Below are 17,706 nucleotides of genomic sequence, written 5' to 3'. Positions count from 1 at the left end.
GTGATTATCGATGAAAAGTTACCTGCAACAGTCCAATTTTGTGTTTGCACCCGTGTCCACTTAAACGCATGCACTAATGAAAAGTTATAAATTTTACCTATGGGGCATAGCTCGATTCAATGCAATAGTAAATATGCAAGTAGAAAATGACAATTGTTTCTATTTCAACTGTATAGATGGTCAGAAAATAGCCAACGCCCCTGCATACAGGTGAAGACTGTATCATCCAAACTGAAGAAAGCAGTGACATCGTACAATAATTACAACACCACGAAATTGCCATCCATAGATTTCCCTAATACTTTTATAGTAGAAGAGGCCGTTTACGTAAAATACAGGTCCGAAACTAATGCCCTACTGACAATTCAAATTGCCAGCACATTAATGAGACCTTAAAGAAGGATTCTCTCAGTGCAGTTGAGAGATCCATATTAAGTTTGCAAGTAAGTAAAGCACACCATGATCTATTCATGGTGTGCACCCTATTCAAGGACAAGGTAGCTATTCCACCCATGGATGAACCTACAATAGTTCCATCTATGTCATGGGTCAGGATTGCCAGGTCTCCGAAGAAATGGACATGCCCATCATCATTGCAGAAGACGACGATGACACAGCCCTAGATGAGTTATTGAAGCAATAGAGGATGATACTTTGTCAGATGATGAATTATCGTCCTTATTATTGTAGATCACACATTCTGCGTTTGGAAATGTACCCATTTAGTTAGACTTCCATTCATTTTCTACACTGCTCACTTCTTTACCTTTCAATGTTATTACTCTATATTTTTAGGAGTACAATGAAGTTATTTGGCCATAGTTTTGGGTACTTTTGTATTGACTGACCTACATATAAATATACGGATTGTAATGAAGGTTTATAGTGGACTGATAAGTTTTAAAACAAATCTTGAACAAGGATAAGGTCAAAGGTTGTCCCAATTGGCCAAAATGTTATTTATTTTTCAAATGCAACTTCCTTTGAGTTTTCTTAATTTTCGTAAATTGAGGCAATTTTAGAGCCCTTAAGGCCTCCCAAGAGCAGCATTCGATTTTTTTTTTTTACTACTGAGTGATGAGGTTTGTTTACAAGTGACGACAACTTCACTGGCTCTGATACCAAAAATCTACATGGTCATGATATGGAAAATTCATAGTGCCATTGAAGGCCATATTGTCAGCTATCCGGTTATGGGTAGCGTTTAACTAGTGAGAACTTTGAGAACACATTACATTTGTGATTTAGTGTGAAAATCAATGGGGCATATCATCGGCATATGCTACCTTACCTCTCTTCTAGAATTGCCTGCCATAAGTTTCTCTCTGAATTTGCGTTAAGTTAGGTGGAATTTTGAATGGGCAGCTATTGTCAACATTTATAAAGAATGTGGTGGGAGGACCAGCTTTGTTTATGCTTGTATACATAGTACCTGTACAGTACCGCACTGAACTTGTTTCTGGCGACGAAGGGGTGTCATACAGTATCTCAGTAACCATATCTCGATTGCAGTTAAAACAAACTTTGTCAGAATGGTATGGTTGGGTACAGCCTTTTGGCCGTGATGTTTTGGATCGCAAAACAAACACTGCACCTTAAAACACAAGTTTTACCTGTATTGTTGAGATACCTCCAAATTTAGCAACCAGGCGATTGCCCCCCCCCCCAATATCACCCACACATTGTGATGAAAATATTTATAATTGGATTTCATTCACTGTTTTTTTTATACATATGCTGTGTTATTTATGGGTGTTTCCTCCATAATATGTGAGCCAAACCAGAATGCAAAATGCATTGAGGTTTCGATGACTTCAATGCACTAGACTTCTGCTTGTAAGTATAACCAGAACTAGCTGTTACAATAACACTATGGCATGCTAACACAGGTCAGTCTGTGCGTGGTTATACACACCTCCATTAAAAACAGTAGGGTTCTTGTACTCAATGTTATGAATCCGCGCACCAAGTATTACAAAGCAAACCAAATCTCTAATAACTTCGCACATTAAGGTTGCAGAGGTGGAATATGCCCACAAAAGTTCAAAGAATCAACTTGAAAGAAGCTTATACAGGTCACTGGAGGTCAACCTGAGGTCAAAGGTCACCCAAATGCAGGTCTACTATTGTATTACAATAGCGTCACCCCCACTTTAATGGACATTTGGTTCTCAAGTTATTGCAAAAATACTAGTTTTTGACCCCTGATTGACCTTTGTTGACATTGGATCACATGACTGTTATGTTTTGAAACAATCCCTTACCCCATTCACAACTAGTCCCAAAATATCAACCTTGTCACACCCTGTCAATGGTATTTTCACAAGTTGAGAAAAACTAGGCCAACATTACAGCCAACTCCATGAAGTAAAAGCAAATCTCAAGTTGACAGGTGCTTGACCTAGTTTCTCCTTGGCAGCAGGCCAAGAAATGTTTTGAAATTCGTGGTACTGTACCTGTGCAACTTACATCCAACCAGAACTACCAATGATCTACAAATATTTTTTACAGAAGGCATGCTTCGCCATTCAATTGCACTATTCCATCGAAATCATATCAACTCTTTAGCAAAATATCCATACGGATGAGTCACAAGTGTTAAAGTAGCTCTAGCACTTTTATATATCTATGGTCTGCAAGCAAGCCTTGGAAGACACTGTACATGTATGTAGATATGTACATAGCAATTCAGGACTTCTAGCGACACACTTAAGTCAATGGGGATATTGTCGCGAGTTCAGATTCAAATCTACGGATGCCCGTAAGATCATTTTCAATTGTCAGTAGGCTCTCCTATTCTTATGAGGCGAATCGCCCATGTCATATACTTATAGGCTGGACGATGGGAGATACCGTATATCATGAAAAGGTTTTTACAAGTTGACCCCTGGTGACCCTAAATGACCTTCGATTCCACCAAAAACGATAGGCTTTTTGTACTTAATGTGGTCAACCTACATACCAGAAATGAAATCAATCCAAGCTTTGCTTCTTGAGATATCATGTTTACAAGCTTTTCACTATTTGACCCCAAGTGACATTTGACCTACACCAAAAACAATAGGCTTCTTGTACTCAATAAGATACTCCTATGTACCAAATATGAGAACTGTCCAAGCTTCCCTTCTTGAGATATCGTGTTTACAAGCTGGGCGTCACAAACGCACACACACACACGCATGATTGCAAAGGTTACGATTATCATCGAAACCAAAAATGACTGGTGACAAGAGTTTCATACAGTAAAATAGGGTACCTCTCTCCCTCCGTTATTATTATTCTTATTACATTTTACTTTTTGGTTTTTATACGAACAGTATGCTGTCCTATTATTTATTGGTGCTTCCTTCCTAGGTGACTAAACAATGACTGCCCTTGGTACAGTATAGTAAGGTGGTGACTTGATATGTTTTTCTACAGCTAGTTTTTACACATTACAAATGTTATGACGCTGGTCTAGGACACTTGCTTCTCGGCCTTTTGGCTAAGATCATTGCGTATTACCAGCTGTTATACTGGAGCGTTTTCCAAAGGATTGTTTTTGCCCTGTATTTTGTAGCGGATTTGTGGTTTTCCCGTTCCACTCCCCCAAGAGAGGCGTTTACCCTCTAATCCCCTTACGGTTTGCGTGTTAGCATTCCGTGAGTTTCCCTTCTTCGTTTGCCTGGCGATGGCCTCATCGATCAGGCGCAACTGTAGTGGGTTGCTTCGGTGTGCAGATGGTGTTTGTACTCAGAGGCAGGTTTTTGATGTGTCGGAGTGCTGTTGCGTCTGTTTTAGATGCAGTGCAGGTACTGGCCAATATGTCCGTAGATGTTACGTTCAAAACGGGAGCATTGAAGCGAGTATTGAAGCGAGTAAAGGTTTTGCGGTTGCCCAGTGGTAGCAGTGGGGCCGTACAGTAACGACTGTCGTGGTTACTGTATTTAACGTAGCACACGTATGTTACTGTATTGTTACTGTATTTAACGAGCACAACATCGTCAAGTTTACCTTGGGGATGTACGGGAAGGTGGTCGCCTCCCGATGGTGTGTGTACCCAGAATATCCCAGTATATTTAACGGTAACCGACAGTACAAGGTTGTACTTGACAATGATACCCTTGACCCTGCGGATTGGGGCTCGGAACATATCGGGGCCGAGACCACCGTATGAAGGAGTGTCCCAACTTGAAATGTTTTGTGTTTGGGGCTAGGCCACCAGTTCAACGGCGGCATGTGATATAGACCCAAGGATCGTATTCGGAAGGGGAGGCTCCGACTGATTCGACGGCGTTCACCGCCGCAACACTCACAGCTCCATCCGGGTCCCTGGAGCCTGCCGTTGCCACTATTCCACAGGAGGAAAAGAGAGTAGCCACGGATGTGCTTGAGAGCTAGGTCGTGGAGGAAGACCCTGGGCCCTCCAATGTTCCCACACGAACCTGTGCTGGGAAGGATGTTATGGTCATGAAGGAGGCAGGAAAGGGGGAGTGAAAGAAGGAAAAGGAAAACTAAATTTGTGTTACGGTTGTAGTGTGGACCATCGTGTCCGGTATAGCGGAAGCGGCTGCGGGTAGGGTGGAAGGGCCACTCGATTAATGTCTCTTGGGCCGGTGGACTCGGGGCCCGACTAGTATCACCGATAGCGGGCGTAGCTACCGGTGAACCAGTACAAGCGGCATCCTGCGCCGCGTGCCACTCCGCTAGTACCATCTTCGCCGTTTTGTCCTGCTCTGCCTGAGTGGGCAGGCTGGCAGTCTCGGCAAGTTCGATCAGGGGAGAGGTCGGACACGAAAGGGGGAACAAAGCCTCCATTGGGGCGCTAGTGTCGGACACAGGGGCGATGACAGGAGCATCATGTGGTACGGTGTCAGAGGCCGGGACAGGGACCGCTTCAACCACGCCCTTAGCCACTCTCGCGCCAGGGTATGCCCAACCTGTAAACAGCGGCTACACCGCTTGGTCGGGCACAACCTGGCCTCATGCCCTTCCAGCCCACACCTCCAACAAGTGCGAGGCTGGCCCGGGTATGCAATGTGGGCCCTGTGCCCATTAGCCCACAAGGTAGAGGGGATTTCGGACTTGACTTCGACTGTAACTCGTCTAGTCCCGGTCTTGTCACCCTTACATTCAAGGAATTCCGGCTCCTCGTAGCCGGTCACTTTCCCAAAACGCCCCAGTGTCCGCACAACAACCTGTTCAGACATGTCCAGAGGGAGATGGAGCACTGTCACCCACACCGAACTGTCATACGGTGTGACCTTCAGTCCCTCAACTCCCTCCAACACATGGACGTAAACCGTACACCAAAACAATTCATACCCCGGAGAGGTTTACCCTGAAGCGCGTCAACCTCTCCAGGGACCTTTAAACCAACAGAAGGCAAAACTGAAAAAACTTGTACGGGGACTCAACAATACGATTTTGCTGTCACGGCGAGCCGCCATGGCAGCTAGGGGTGTGGCAAAACCACGCACCTATACACAAACCAAAACAAACCCAAAACACACAAACTACACTAAAACAAACTGTAAACTAATGAAGGGCCAACGTAAAAACACAATAAAGGCGTGGTTAACGAAAGGTGGAGAGCAGCCGAAAACACGTCCGCACTCCACGAGAACTGAACTGAACAATAAAGTCATTTCTACGACCAAATATCTGGTTTAATGTCGTGCGTTGAAGTTAAATATGCCAAAGGAATTGAGTAAACCGGTAGGCAAAATCACCCTAAGTCAAAATAAAAAGGATACAAGTACACAGCTCGGATTATCGAAAGAATTACATGATTATGCGGGATTCCCCAAGGAAAGTGTGGTATTCCAGAACTGTAAACTTTTAAATTTTGGTCGCCATTGTGAACTAACTTTTTAAGCGGTTTAGTCCCCCGAAGTGATTTCAAAGGCTGAGATTAAACGACAGGGAAACATTTTTTTTTTTCTCCACGACGGAGAGTATTTTTTTTTTCTTGAACCAAACGGTTTTTTGCGACAAAGATTAATATTGTCATTATGACAACACATTGTATGATGGTCGCTTCAGACACGTATGTACAAATATCTAGAGAGGACATGGTAAAAAAACAAACAATTATAACGTACGTACTTAATATTTATTACGTATTACGCACATACGTGATCATTTTACGTTCTATACCGAAGATAGTAAGAAGTGGTGGTAAGCGGTACGTACATACTGTAACATATTTGTCTAAAAGCAAGAGTTTATGAGTTGGTACGAAAGTGAAATTGAAAAGGAAACTGTATCTGTGAGACGTTCTTTATCTTCAATGTAAATTCTTCATGGAAATTACAAAGAAAGACATGCGAGCCGCCGTTGACCCTTTAAAACATTGCATGACGATGTAAACAAGAGTTGCTCCTATCCAATGTATCAGCCAAGACTGATTTATGTATGACACGATACGTCTCAGTAGTATGGATTAGTGCGGTGTAAGATACTGCCTCCCAGAAAATTATGTCACCCACTTTTCCCCAGTCAAAATACATAACAAAGTTATGTTTCCCCTTTGTCTGAGTTGCACACATTCAAGTTCAGAAAGCGGTTGCTAAAGGCTGCAAAATTTTTAACGTTTAAGTTGTATAGCATTTTGAAAACAGTGCACAGTATGAAAAGAAACGAAAAACCGGGCGGGTTATTCACGGAGTACATGAACACGTTTTTGAAAGTCAAACACTAGGTTTGGTCTTCATGGCGCGTCAATGCAGACGATCGAGACAAGTACATTGCAGATTATGCAGCAAACGAGGGCATTGAATTAGATTCAAAGAAATTAACTATAGTCCTGGGCTCAGAGCACTACCTAAACTAATGTTGAACAACTTTTGGGGAAAATTCGGGCAGCGGTCAGATTTTGGAAAAACCGAAGTCGTGACCCAGGTTGTCACGACTTGAGTTTGTTACAAAGAGAACCAGGAATTTGCTGCGTTTGTACGATGTACTCGATCGTGTGCAGGAAAGGGTTGTATAGTTAGACACAGATAGTATAATCTATGTTACTAAGCCAGGGGAATGGGAACCACCCACCGGGGATTACCTCGGGGACTTGACTTATCAAATCGATCCAAAGTAAAGTAGAAGAAACACCATAACACGGGCAAAGACGACACAAGGAAGAGAGGCGACGAGCCTACTTCGCCAAAGCCGCAGAGAGTAATAATAACAAAGAGTAAGCCTGCCATGTGGTTATCACACTTACATCTAACTGAAGATAAAAGAACGATACTTGTCGAAAAGAAATGGATAAATGATATCATAATAAATGCAGGACAAAACAGACTGTACATTTCATCAGGTGTAAGGGGGTTGCCAAATACTTTTGCAAACTAAGGAATCGGAATTATTTATCCACGTAATGAATGTTATTCAGCAGACTGACAATTCTTCATGTGGTGTGTTTGCACTTAAAGACCCAACGAAGATGCACTATGACGAGGGTACCATGTGGCAAGAGTTAATTAATAACCTGATTGATTTGCAAATGTTACCTTTCGGTGGAGCTTTGAACAGATCCATGAAAAGACGGCGAATACAGATATTGACAGAAGGAATATTTTGCACGTGTAGGATACCAGATGACGGCAATACAATGGCACCGTGTGCAGTTTGTAATGAATATGGTTCGACAGTTCCATGGTTTTATTGCTCTTTTTGTCAGAGGTTTAGTAAGCAAAAGGTAAACCCAAGTAATGAAAGAATGGGTAACATTCGATCATTCCAAGACTGAGTAGCGTTGAAGAACCGTTACGGCGTACACAAGTGGCATGCAAATGAAACATTAGCTGTTTTAGAAAAGCAACGTGAGCATTTACCTATGAATATTTGGGTATGAACACTGTTCCATACAGACTGCAGGTTTTCATATCATATGTATCCACGGCCCTTGTCATAAAACTAGCATACACGAGATGGCACATGCAAAAGTAGGTAGGAAAATGATTAAAGTTCTTAAATGGGAGTTGAACAGGAATTGATTTTTCAATGCCATATTTTTTAGGTTTGTTTTAAATTGCTTCACCAGCAGGCGACAATGAATCGCGTGGCTCCGATGTTACCCTCCAAAAGTTCGAAAATACATATATCAAGTGGTCATGCCAATGCTTCATGAACTCAAATATGGGGGACCTACATCTACGCAATATTTCAGTCAACTGTATTTACTACGTATATAAAATCAAGTTATTAACCAAAAAATCACTATCAGATTGTACCTCAATTTAATTATGAACTTTTGTGCATGAAATGGGTTAGGATTGAACCTTTAACATTTCGAGTATTGGTCATGGGTTTTGCGTTGTTTGTTGGTCATGAGGAAGGTGGGGGCGCAAGAAGTTGTTTTACCTCTCAGTGAAGCACGGATCAAAGTTGACTTGCTTGACAACCCCTTGCACCAACAAAAGTATTGAATAACAACTCTGATGGATAACACGAATATAAGCAGTGCTTCAATTTCTCCTCTCAACCTTAATAGTATACTTTTTAAGAAAAAGTCACCCAGGAAAGAACCTGGGCACGAAAACCAAACTACCAAACGACTGATCCGCTCTCAGCCCCAGTCCCCTTGCATCGGGACTGTGACTGTGTGATCATCGTCAGGTGTGTATCACCATTCCCGAAGGGAACAGATACTTTTTAAGAAAAAAGTCACCCAGGAAAGAACCTGGGCACGAAAACCAAACTACCAAACGACTGATCCGCTCTCAGCCCCAGTCCCCTTGCATCGGGACTGTGACTGTGTGATCATCGTCAGGTGTGTATCACAATTCCCGAAGGGAACAGATACTACACATGATCTTAGCCAAAAGGCCGAGAAGCGACCTTAATAGTATCCTCCCTATAAACCTGGTCAGCATTCCCCCGATGTCTTAATGAAACTACTTAACTGGCTGAGTATACTGTATACAGACAATACATTTGTAGAAAATGGGTGTTTACTCATAGCTATTTAGTATTTGATTCCTGTTATTCACATAACCGAGAATAACCGTTATCAGCCATAAAATAATTTCATGTTACTGTCCCCCCCCACAAACACCATACTGGTAGGTGACATATATGCCATGACTTTAAAAAGTCCAACTTAGCAGCTTCTCGACTATGCTTTATTCTTTACTTTATTAACTTTTTACGTATGATTGTAAGGTATATAGCCCGAACTGTCTCGTGACCAAGTTTGCTGATGATACAACCCTCACTGGCCTCGTATCGGGCAATGATGAGTCCACTAACCGTGTACAGGTTGAATCCCTCATACATTGGTGTAATGAGAACAACCTACTCCTTAATGTTTCCAAGACTAAAGAGATGATTTTTTACTTTCGGAGGAAGAAGCCAGATATGCAACCATTAAGTATCGGAGATGGTCTTGTAAACTGTACGGAAATCTTGAAGAAAGCTAGGCAACGTCTCTATTTTTTTTTTCGGAAGTTGAGATCGTATGGAAGCAATCAATGCGTAGTCGAGGGTATCCTGACGTCATCGATTATTGTCTGCTTTGGCCGGGCAACGCAAGATGATATCCGCAGATTATCTGCAGTGGTCAGGTCAGCTGAAAAGATAATTGGCGTTGATCTCCCTTCCCTGGAGTCGCTCTACATAGACAGGTCTCTTCGTAGAACGCAGCTCATTTTGAGCGATTCTGATCACTCTGCCAATGCATATTTCAATTTCTAAGTAAAGCAGTAGTTTGTGATGATAATCACAGTAGCGATCAGCACATTGTTTTCATTTCATAAATAGTCCCGACACCAGTAATAAGTAGTCGAAAGATTTGTGCTCCGATTAAGACTTGATGAACTTAAGGAGGTACCATCATTGTGTCCTATAAATCCAGGTATCAGGACTCGTAACTAAATTAAAAGAACTGACTCCGAAAAAAGGGTCAGAGCAGACAAACAATCTCCCCTTATCAAGAAAAAGCACATAAGTCTTTTCATCGATTATGCCAACAATCCGATTACAATCCCAATTACAAATGGTGTTCCTTTACTGATACTTGCATGTTCACCCCTAACACCTCCACCAAAGATCCCACCGATCTCAACAGTAAAATAATGATGCATGGCATGGTGTCACTGATGAGCTGAAGCAGCTGACCGTTGGAATGATCAATTTAACTATAGCACTCTTTAAGAACATTGTTCGGAATTGGCTACTTCTCGAAGCCGTGGAAAATATACATAACAATTAACGGTGTGCGCCAGCATACATCCCGTCATAACTTGGAAGAGCCTACTGGGCAAGCCAAGAACATGCCCCCAATGGGAAAACGTTTCTGTGCGTCGGCGTCGTCCTGTACGACGTGGGCAGTCAGGTCACGGGGCAAGGCTTGTTCAACTGTATATAGAGGAACAATAACCAAACACCTACACTCGGCGCACGAAACGTTAACCGTGTCGAAGATGGTGATAAACATTATTATTGACGTTAAAGCCGTATTATTCTAAGCAATTTACCTTTTTTACGTCTATTAACCTGGGTTTGCCACTTTCACATCAACATGGGGGAATATGCAGAATATGATCGGCAGTACAATAACCACAAGTAACACTCCATTTGCTCCTGCAAGGCAATGCAGAGATGTAATTGTAAAGAATGTCACCATGGAAAAATGTGTTAGTGGTTAGCTTCCCAGTAACAAGTTGTGCCTAATGGGTGAAATGAACAGAAGAAGGGGTCACATGGTACAATGTCCAGGCCATAAGGCAAGATGCCAATAATGAAATTTAACAAAATGCTGAAAAGATTTCTGCATCAAAATTCCTGGGTAAAACCCAGTAAAGGTCAAGTGTCTCACAAGTGATGCTGATGGCAAGGCATGTAAAGGTTCAGTAGTATCATGTCTGCAGCTAATCAGTCTGAAATAGGGAACCTTTTAGACCAGGTCCACCTAAACAGAGCTCTGCGCAGAGCACTGACTAGAGCAGAATTCACCTCTGCCATGTTTCCGGCAAAGAAGCGCTTGATCCAAAGGCGCTTTGCTGAGGACTTAACCTGTCATATACAGGCAGAGGAAACTGCTTGCAGGAAAGTTCTCAAATATGACCACTGCAAAGTTGCAAACGCTATATCAACATGTCTGGACTGCCGTACAAAATGCTACAGTGGAGAACATTCACATTGCCCAAAGCAGTCATTTGTATGTATGAGGGGCAGGGCAGGTACTAGAAACTTCCATTTATGCCAAATGCTGGTAATCTCCCACACTTATACCACAAATCTTATCCAAATACTTAAAGCACGCACCTGCTACAAACGATTATGGTCCACTCGTTTTGAGACTTCCACTCAAAAAGCAGAGGCAGTCGATATTGCTTTTAAGGTCCAAAATATGGCACTGTGATCCCACAAATAATGGGCCTTGTGAGTCAATAGCCAGAAAGATGGAAGCTGCCGGGTTAAAGTTGAGCACAAATAGTCAATGTACCCAGACAGATGCAGAGAAAACAACACTGCAATAACTCCCAGTGCCAAGGTGCGACTCGGTTGCAAATGGTATAGGGGTATATTTTCAGAGGTAAGGTAAATTCTTTCCATTTTCCACTGAATAATATATATATGTATGGGCAATATTATATAACTCCTCCGACATAGCATTTACGCTAAACACACAGGGTACTGCTGACATACTCATTCTTTATCCATGGAAATAGTGAGATACAGTGGTGGCGCTACAGGGGGATGGGGCAATTTGTCCCCTCAGACTGTTTTCCTTGCCCCCTCAACTCCCCCAGTCAGATCTGTTACTCATTAAAATTTCTCTAATCAGGTTTAAAATTGCAATATTTTGAGAAATTAGATATGTAAAAGTTGTCCAATTGATACACTTTGACACCCCCAGCAATTTATCTTGCCTCCAGGGGTCTATCACAAAAAGAAAATGTAATATTAATAACATGTCTAAAATCTGACTTATCTTAGATCATAGTGGAAACAAGTCTATATTTGGCAAGGAATACAACTGATGAAGGCAAGGAAATAGAGGCTATCTTTGACCCAAGATAACTTTGACCTATGGAAAATAATAGCAATCAAATACTCTCCAAGGGCTACTTATTAAAATGTAATAGTAAACCAACTTCTCTTCTTGAGATATGGCATTAGCACTAATGGCCGTTAAGCATAACAATGGGATTATCTACCCAGCGAGTGTTATCAACATTTGCCATGAAACCAACTTTCACTTCTTGGGAGGGGATATAAACTATTTTCCTCAAAATGACCTTAATAATTAACAAAATGTATTACCTTCTCACCAAGGGCCACCTATATAGCAAGTTTGAAGTTCAACCAACTTTCACTTCTTGATATTGTTTATAAGGTTTCAAGAGCTGAACATTTGTTGACCTAAAATGACCTTTTACATCCATGCATACATAGCAAGTTGGATGTGCAACCAACTAACACTTTGAGATACTGTTTGTACACAGATTTCAAATGTTGACCTGAAATGACCTTTGAACTCGATGAAAAACAATGAGGATCAAGTAGGAACAATAAAGACTACATATACCAAGTTTGAATTCAAGCAACTTTTACACCTTGAGATGTTGTGTGTACATATATCAAAAAAAGTGCCGGATGGGTTTCAAGCAGTTGCATTACCAGTTGTCGAGGCTGTTGAACATCTACATTATCAACCATTGCCTAAGAAGAAAAGTGAAGAAAAAAAGAGTATCATTTATTTTGTTTAAGTTACAACTTACAATATCATTGCTTTTCATGATAGACAGCACTGATTGTGTCGCTTTGGGTGTTTAATATACATGTGATATAAGAAGATGATATAAGACTTAAAATATATTGTTTGAAAACTGCACCAAGTACTACGAAGTGCTCTGTAACTATTTTCTGTATCACAATCTAGCCAGCTGCTTATGTTGCTAGTATTGTATAATTGAGCAGGCCATTCTGTTATTACACCAGGCGCGTATCCAGGGGGAGGCGTTGGGGGCGCGCGCCCCCCGGGTAAGAAAAAATGGAGAGAGAAGAAGAAGGGATAAAGAGGGGCAAAAAGGGAAGGAAGGAAGGAAGGAAGGGAAAAGAAAAATAAGAAAGAGAAAAAGGAGGGAACAGAAGAGAACTTATAAAAGTGTGCAATGAAAGCAACTGTGGCTGGTCTTGAGCATCATTGGGTCTGAGAAGTGTTATTTCAGGTGATCTGGGAGGTACATTTGCCCAAATTTTCTTGTACGCTACGCGCGAACCCATGGTCGCGCTCCGCTTAGATAATATCAGAGAACAAATACGCGTCCACACCATTATCCAAGACTGATATGTGGCCCATGCACCAAAAAATTCACTGTGTGTGATTTTTCGAAATTTCCCTGACACATTCTTCCCTCTTCTCGTGCAATTTTGACCGGTCTGTAGGGGGTTGAAGGAGGTTTTTCTGTATTGGCTGTCCATAGATGAAATTTTGTGCAACATTGGTATGTTTTGAAGTGAATTTATTTCACAAGAAGTGTGAATTTTCAAATTCTGAACGAATAATGGGCTTAAAACCTTGAAAAGTAGGGCTGACGGGTATTGTGGGCCGCGACGTAGAATCACCTACAAAAGCAATGATCCACAGGAGATGCGATGAGGTCGAACGTGATGTGTGACTGGTGAAAATCTTCAAGAAGGTTATGGATGGATAAATAATATTGGGAAAATACTTGGTTCATTCAGGCAAAAGTGAACATCTAGTTGGTCATTTTCAAGCCCGATATGTGGCATTTCCGGTGATCTGGGGGTGTCAAAACCAAAAGTTTTCTTGTACGATGGTGGCGCTCCGCTTAGATTGTCATTCGCGCCCCCCCCCCCCGGGTGAGAAATCCTGGATACGCCCCTGTACACTGAGTTTAATGTTTAAAGAATTACCAGCTGTTACTTTGCACCAAATCCGACAATTATGCATATTGCAACATACCCTTATATTTCCCATTCGCTCCTGTTGGTGCTCTTCCACCTGCCTCCTAGCTGCAGCTGTTGTTAGCCGGGTTGTCCCTTTGTCTGGTGTTACCTGAGCTAACCTCTCCGTCCTCTACTTTTGCCAGCCCTCCATGGTGTTTCCTCACCAGACGGTTGCTAAGAAGGTTACAAATTAGAAACGTGTCTTTGGATCAGCTGCTTAAATTTATTGCTCTCATTTACTGGTGACATATGACTACATGCTATATATCACTTTCATGGAATGGTTGTACACTTTACTATAAAATTTATAGAACAGCAGACATTGCATGTTGCCCTAGGTTTCAGTTTCCCGACCCGTTAGTTCCTCCCCTGAAAATTTTACTTTCCTCTCCTAAAAACGTTACTTTCCTCCCCAACATCAAGGTAGTAGGCTAAAGTATGGCATTCAGGTTAGGAAACTAATATGCTTCTTGATGAAACTTAAAAAAAGGTTACTCACACATAATCATAAAAATCGCCTATTTCATCAATTGCAATTACTACAGTTTTGCAAAGCACTTGCTACAAAGCACTACTTAAATCTCCACATGGCCTAGCCAGTATGCCTTATTGCATTCCCTTATGGGAAACGTTTGTAGCGTCGATGGGTCCCGGCGCTGTTTAGCAACAGAGAACCGCATAGTAGTACTCCAAACAGGGTGGTGCGTGTCATTTGCTCCACTCTGATTGAGTTGCCCCCTGTTGACCTGTCACAGCCGGCCCTGGTTCACAGTTCGTTGCGGGATAGGGCCTTGAATGCAATTTTTGTACAGGGACGTCATTCTGCCGAAGTATGGCGTTCGGTGCATTCGAACTGAATGGTTGCAGGCTCCGTGATCTTGCATGGAGAATTGCACACGGTGCCTTGGTGACCAACCTTAAAAGGTATCATTGGCGATTGGGTGATGGACTGTGCCCAAGGACCGGCTGTGACAGCTTAGAGAGTACCGCTCATGTATTTTGGCATTGTTGCTTTGTTTTAAACTTATGGGAGTGGTTCCAGACCTGGACCGACCGTGTAACGGGAGACCGTTCATGGTCGGTAGGACAGGGCTTTATATTATATGGGGTAGAACCTCCAGTTTGTTCGATTGCTGTATTGCATCGCATTATTTTTGTTTGCTCTATTGTGAAAAAACATGTTTGGCGGAACAGATGTGATGTGGTTTTTAGGGGGAAGGTTGCCAGTTGGCAGGCAGTCCTAGAGGCGGTGAAGTCGGACAAGTTGAAGGCGATTTTCGCCGTTTATCTGGGGCTGCCTTTTTTTGGACGCTGGTATGCTGGGGAGGGGTTTTTCGTTTCGCTGCGTGCGGGTCGTCCTTTTGTGGTTTTTTGAATGTTTCTGCGGGGGGGGGGGGGGTGTTGGGCGTCTATTGTCGCTGCAGGTCGGCGGGCGTATCTTGTTTTTTTTGGCTCGCTTGACCTGAGTTTCGTTTTTCAGAATGGGACGGTTCGGTAGTGCCGTTTGGCCGTGACGTTTTGTATCCCGCATGGCGGATCACGTAAAAAGCGCACTTTGCTCTCCTGAAAAACGTTATTTTCTCCCATGTTGTTAGAGGAGGAAGCTAACGTTTTTCAAGGGAGGAAACTAACGGATCCGGAAACTAACGGCCTTCATTGCGCTACACTCATAGCTACATTGCTTTTAGTGCACAATTCACAGCGTGTACACAACGTTATTCAGACCTAACCAGTGCAAGTCACTCACTAACAGGTTTGATTGTGCTACAGTAACTAGCCTATGTAACACCGAGTAGAGTGATACAATATCGTCCTAGAGAATGTTACGTACCGATCGAGTTCTTGCTGGTTCAATGACTTTCTCTTTTATGTATCCTTGCTACAAAGCAGGTTTTATTTTCACGGAGCGACGAATTTTCTTGGGTTTTTAGGGCATCGTATGCAATGAGATATGCCGTAACTGTCCCTTCGCGCAATACGTACATCTCCTCAGCTGATTTGTTTACTGTTTACCTTGCTATTCAAAGTACCTTTTCCGTTATACATATTCACAAGGTTCCTTGATTGGGAGGAGTCTATCGAAGTTTCAAAATACGAAAACCAGAAAATGTCATATTTTTGCACTTTTCGGGGAAAGTTTACAGTAAGCTTAGTTTACGTCATTGGTATAGTATCCTATCATTGGAAAATCTCGAGAATCAACGCAAAATTGCTGCTTTAATGTGCTTTGCCTGTAATACTATTTGTTACTTAGTGTACATTCGTACGCACATGTAGTATACTGTATACGTTCCAAACGTACGTACGGTCAAAGGCCAAAACAATTTTCGCGGTCTGCTAAATATTCATACACATTATTACAGCCAATCCTCAGTGAATATCACACACTTCAAATTAATAATATAGTATGCTACCGGTACCCGTTGATTACGAAGTACCGTACCCCTAGGAATTTCAAAGTTGATATCGAAGCCCCGTCCCTAGTGGTTCTTAATGAGTTTATACTGAATATTCATACGCATATGCAGACGCCACATATGAATATACATACGCGTATGCAGACGCCACTTTTTTTGGAACATCACTTTATTACTACATGATCGTATTTGTTTTGATGTACATCGTACGTTTGCAGTACATGATCGTATACTTTTAGTACATGATCATAAGTTTTCAGTACATGATCGTATAAAATTAGATCATCATTAACATCATCATATCTTCTGGTCCTTTTCGCGTTCCATAGCCGCCTACGTAGAACCTATATGATATCCCGAGAGACAAAAAAACAAAAAACGAGTCAAAAACAAATGCGATTCAATCATTAATGACAAAAACCCGAAACACTTTTGGAAAAACTTTGAAAATATCATAAACCCCAGTATAACCCCAAACACAGGTAATTCAGACCAAGGCATTAAAGATCATGCAGGTGTAACCTGATTACAAATACTCAAGACCAAATTAAGCTAATATTTTCGATGGCCCCCTTACGATAACAGTTATCAGAAACGCAACCAGCTTTACCCCAAACCCCTTAGGATATCTCAACGATAACATCCCCTACTAGAAAAAATACCTCCTCCCCTGGTCTTGACAATATTAATTACCTGACGCTTAAAAAATCCCCACCAATTTTCATCAACTCTCATATTATCCCTCTATTTAACGATTTACTTAGCTATTAGAATAATTTTTGCCGAGTCTAAGTAAATCGTTAAAACCAAATAAAGACCGCACCAAAATCCAAAACTACCGCCCAATTAGTGTCCTCCCAGCCTTAGGCAAGATTTTTGAAAGAATCATAGATAACCGCACTAGAACTCACCTACAACTAAATGATCACTTCTCCCCATCTCAATCAGGTTTCCCCGTACACAAATCTACAATAAACCAAACTCTTCGCCTGTCCGAAGAAATTCGAATAGGCTTCATAAAAAACATTATACCACTGCCCTTTTTTTCTTGATACCGAAAAGGCGTTTGACAAAACTTGGCACAACGGCATAAGAATTAAGCTTATAAACTATAACCTTCCCTCCAATTACACCAGACTTCTTTCCTCTTTCCATAGTGATCGCAACACAAAAATATACTACAAAAACCAACATTCAAACCCTATTCTACTTCGTGCAGGCACCCCTCAGGGCGCTGTTCTCAGCCCCCTCCATCTACACCCTGTTTGTAAATGATCTAAACATCTCCCCTCTCTCAAATTGCAACTATAGTCAGTACGCTGACGATATAGCCATTTGGAGCACCAGTAAAAATATTCACATAACGGAACTAAATCTCAAAAAAGCAATT

General features: G+C 41.9%; 1 long non-coding RNA gene and 1 pseudogene across 1 annotated transcript; both read right to left on the bottom strand.

The window, feature by feature from the left end:
- Positions 1 to 2,663: 2,663 nt before the first annotated feature.
- On the bottom strand, positions 2,664 to 3,575 carry LOC139982176 (uncharacterized). The gene is made up of 2 exons (XR_011798024.1): positions 3,040 to 3,575; positions 2,664 to 2,905 (listed from the first exon to the last, which is right to left on the bottom strand). It is a non-coding gene; the product is annotated as an uncharacterized lncRNA (long non-coding RNA).
- A 5,172-nt stretch (positions 3,576 to 8,747) lies between these two features.
- On the bottom strand, positions 8,748 to 8,820 carry LOC139983924 (U2 spliceosomal RNA; annotated as a pseudogene).
- Between the last annotated feature and the right edge of the window lie 8,886 nt (positions 8,821 to 17,706).

This window comes from Apostichopus japonicus, chromosome 16 (genome assembly GCF_037975245.1).
Source record: "Apostichopus japonicus isolate 1M-3 chromosome 16, ASM3797524v1, whole genome shotgun sequence".
NCBI classification, from domain to species: domain Eukaryota; kingdom Metazoa; phylum Echinodermata; class Holothuroidea; order Aspidochirotida; family Stichopodidae; genus Apostichopus; species Apostichopus japonicus.
The sequence above is the reverse complement of the archived record's forward strand: the minus strand, read 5'-3'. Positions and strand labels throughout refer to the sequence as shown.